A 4165-nucleotide genomic window follows, 5' to 3' on the forward strand; every position below is an offset into this window, starting at 1 on the left:
GTAGCCGTAGGCTTCAGCTTGCCAGAAGTTTAGGATATCTTCTCGCCTGAAGTCGTCCGTATCAGCACGTCTGAAGCTACTGGCACCAGCATGAGCTTTTGGTCCTGGTGCTCGTGTTGACGACTTCCCTTTAGATGCTTCAGCATGTCGTGTCACACGCGAGTTTGTCAAGACGCACGTGCCGCCGTTGAGACATGGTCGTGACATGCAGGCTAGGTGCTGACACTCTGACACACCTGCTGACTGCACCACCATGGACGATGACGAGCGCTGCACGGTACAGAGCAGACAGTACAAATGTGTACAGCAGTGAGGTTCACGTAAAGAATATTGAGTGGAATGGTAGAGAGATGCACAGTACATTGGTGTATAGCATCAAAGTCCACGGTACCGAAGAGCACAATATGGAAATGCATCATAAAATAGTGCCGATGCCTGGGAGGTGTCCCCCGTAGCAGGCTCACTAATTCCATCGTGCCTTTCGTGTTATTTATTCTGACTTCCGTTACTCGAGTTCTCCCTCATTTATTCTTAACAGAATTAAAATAAAATTTCATTAGTGAATTTTTTTAGAGCTCACTTTCTTCGTTAGACTTCACCCTCGCTTACTTTCCAGAAGTTTATTTTTACTTCCCTCATTACAGTTACACTAGAGTTTACTACTATTAATGCCTTTCAACTCAACATCAGCGCCCTTCAACTCAACACCAACGCCCTTCAACTCACCATCAACGCCCTTCAACTCAACATCAGCGCCCTTCAACTCACCATCAACGCCCTTCAACCCAACATCAACGCCCTTCAACTCACCATCAACGCCCTTCAACTCAACATCAACGCTCTTCAACTCACCATCAACGCCCTTCAACCCAACATCAACGCCCTTCAACTCACCATCAACGCCCTTCAACCCAACATCAACGCCCTTCAACTCGCCATCAACGCCCTTCAATTCAACACCAACGCTCTTCAACTCAACAGCAACGCACTTCAACTCACCAGGTCGACGTCGTGTCCAGCAACTCTGAGTTTGACCACACATCCTGCAAAGCTCTGAGTTGTGCCCAGCCGCTCCGACAACCCAGACTCGAATATGTCTGGGCATTGGCACAAATTATTTCAGATAATATACGCTTTTAATAATGAATTTGAATGAATTATATTAGAGAAAATATATATCGAGTTTAATTTAAAAATAAACTTGGAGGAATTATTGTAAAGATATTTATTTTTTCGTAATTTAATAATAATCTCTCATGAAAATGATGATAATAGCCTTGAACATGTGGCGGTGGCCAGTGGCAGTGGCCAATAACGGTGGCCAGTGGCAGTGGCCAGTGGCAGTGGTCAGTGGCCAGTGGCAGTGGCCAGTGGCCAGTGGCAGTGGCCAGTGGCAGTGCCCAGTGTCAGTGGCCAGTGTCAGTGGCCAGTGTCAGTGACCAGTGTCAATGGTCAGTGGCAGTGGCCAGTGGCAGTGGCCAGTGGCAGTGGCCAGTGGCAGTGGCCAGTGGCAGTGGCCAGTGGCAGTGGCCAGTGGCAGCGGCCAGTGGCAGCGGTCAGTGTCAGTGGCCAGTGGCAGTAGCCAGTAACGGTGGCCTCTCACCTTCCTGTGGTCCGCGGTGGCCGCTGAGGCCCCCCAGCAGGAGGAGCGCTGGGCCTCCCAGGGGCGCCGCGGGCCCCGTAGTCGTCGCCGTCAGCGGCTCAGCGCCATCCACCCGCAGGGTCACGTCGCTGGGGACGTTACGACCGTCGTAAGTTTTACGACCGTCGTAAAATGTACGGCCGTCGTAAGTTTTACGACCGTCGTAAGTTGTACGACCGTCGTAAGTTGTACGACCGTCGTAAGTTCTACGACCGTCGTAAGTTCTACGACCGTCGTAAGTTGTACGACCGTCGTAAGTTGTACGACCATATGAAGACTTGCTGCCACATGCACGATGCTGATCTCATGCACCTACAAGCATTAGTCACGAGCTCGAGGAAGTAAGCTCTCAAATTTGCTATCGACCTTTGCATTGAGAAAGTTCAACTTACGCGACATGAATAACAAAGTTATTCTTACATGGCGATCCAGCGATAGCGATGAAACATGTGCCTCCGTGCCGCGATAACTGTTTCTTTTTGGATCTAACTTCCCTATTGAATTTTCTGGCCGGGTTTTCGGTGGCCATTAAACAGCCAGTTGTGTCCCTCATGTACAATTGATGTTCTGGTTACGTTAATTTTATTTTATTATCGTTTGACAATAAAATAGGCATTGTTCGATGCCCCAACTGCATAGTACTGTTTGATACAAAACTTAATGTTGTTTTCTTTAGGCATGGTTTGATGCCACAACTGTACAATCGGCATAATTTGATGCTACAAGTGCACAATAGACATGATTTTTTATGCAGCAACTGTATAGTGTATAAAAATGATAATTTCATGCCACATCTGTACAATAGGAATGATTTGACCCAGTAACTCAGAGTTTGTTGTTCACAGGTGGTTGCATAGTAAGATCCTGATAAGAAAATGTGTGTAACAAAAGCAAGGCAATTGTATTGTATTATTTTTCGCTGCATAGAAGCATAAAAACTTCATTTTGCAGGGCACAATACAAGACTGCTTGCTTCATGGTTTCCATTTATGGTACAAATGGGAAGAAGAATGGCTTTTACAGCTGATACGAATCATTATATAAAATAGCTCTCTAATTTTACGAACATGACATTTCGTGCGGGCCGTGTTTTCTATTTGTAGCTGCACAAAGTATATTTTTATTATGCACATATTTTTTTCAAAAGACCGGCACAAATTGGGAGGTGAATAGAACAATCACATCGATCGAGGGTCAGTGTCACACATGTAGGTTTGGCCTGTTCTGCTTGAACATTCTTAGCTTGTATTCTTTTTCGCACAATTCTCCACTCAACGTACTGTACATTTATTGTCGAGCTGAATAGGCATTCAACTGTTTAGGTACACGTAGAGACTCTCAGGTTACAGAGACTTGACAAGACATTTCACCACTTAGAGAAATTTGTCTTAGGATGAGACATTCCTCACATTCTCCTGGTCTTCAGACCAGCGTCTATATTGTCTGTTTCCTTTAGAATGACGGACGCCTGAAGACCGCGCGCTGCGTTGTGCGCTCGACGATAGACAGATGAAGGCAGAGTTGCGAGGGTGGCTCTTCGTGTGAAAATTTTGATCGTAAGTGTTACGATGATCGTAAGTGCTACGATGATCGTAAGTGTTACGATGATCGTAAGGGTTACGATGATCTTAAGTGCTACGATTATCGAAAGTGCCACGATGATCGGAAGTCCAGATATGACCAACTATATTAAGATATGTTCAAAGTCTTACGAATGTCGATGCTTATTTAAAAATTGTAAGCTCCATAATGTCTTTCAGCACATTTCTTCGCCCGTTTACCATGAAATTAACCCCAAATGCGTTGACCAGCATGGGAATTTTTGCGTATAATAAATGGTCCTTTGATTACATGGCTAGGATGAAAATGCTTGGGAACCCTAGTGTGAAATATATTCTGATAATATATAAATAACGACGTGAATTACCCCAAGTACCACTGAAAGTACATTTGATAGCACTCGTGATACCTTTCTAATAAACAAACCTAAATATTTCGGAATGTAATGTTTCAGCTTCACTGTTTCTTGTGCAATAAATTTTCCCAGATCTTAGCGCCAGCGCTGAGACTATCGCGGTCAACCGCTGCACTCAGCCTTGCGGTTGAGAAGGTTTCCGTAGGGCGACCACAACGACGGCTCTGAAGAAAAGATTGGTTGATGCGCGTAGGATTGTTGTGACTCCTTCCTGTCTAAATAATTATTTTATTGATTTTAGTAATAGTCAATAATTTTGAATCCATACTAATGATGTTCCATTTGAGCATTATAATTTCCATCTAATGATTTCTGTATCACGAAATTTATAGTAAATTATAGATGCAATCGTCCTACAAATGATTACTATTGAAACTAAATCAATAGCTATATCAATATTTTGTATTAAATTGAAATTAATTCTTGCACTTTCGATCTTGGTTATAATTACAGAAAACCCTTTCGGGCATTAGAGCCTGACGAGCCCCGAGGGCATCCGTGGTCAGTCGAGACGCTGGCTGGGGCAAGGTAGCGTAGTGTGCGTCGGG

This window comes from Hyalella azteca, unplaced genomic scaffold (assembly GCF_000764305.2).
Source record: "Hyalella azteca isolate HAZT.00-mixed unplaced genomic scaffold, Hazt_2.0.2 contig9518, whole genome shotgun sequence".
Taxonomy (NCBI): Eukaryota; Metazoa; Arthropoda; class Malacostraca; order Amphipoda; family Hyalellidae; genus Hyalella; species Hyalella azteca.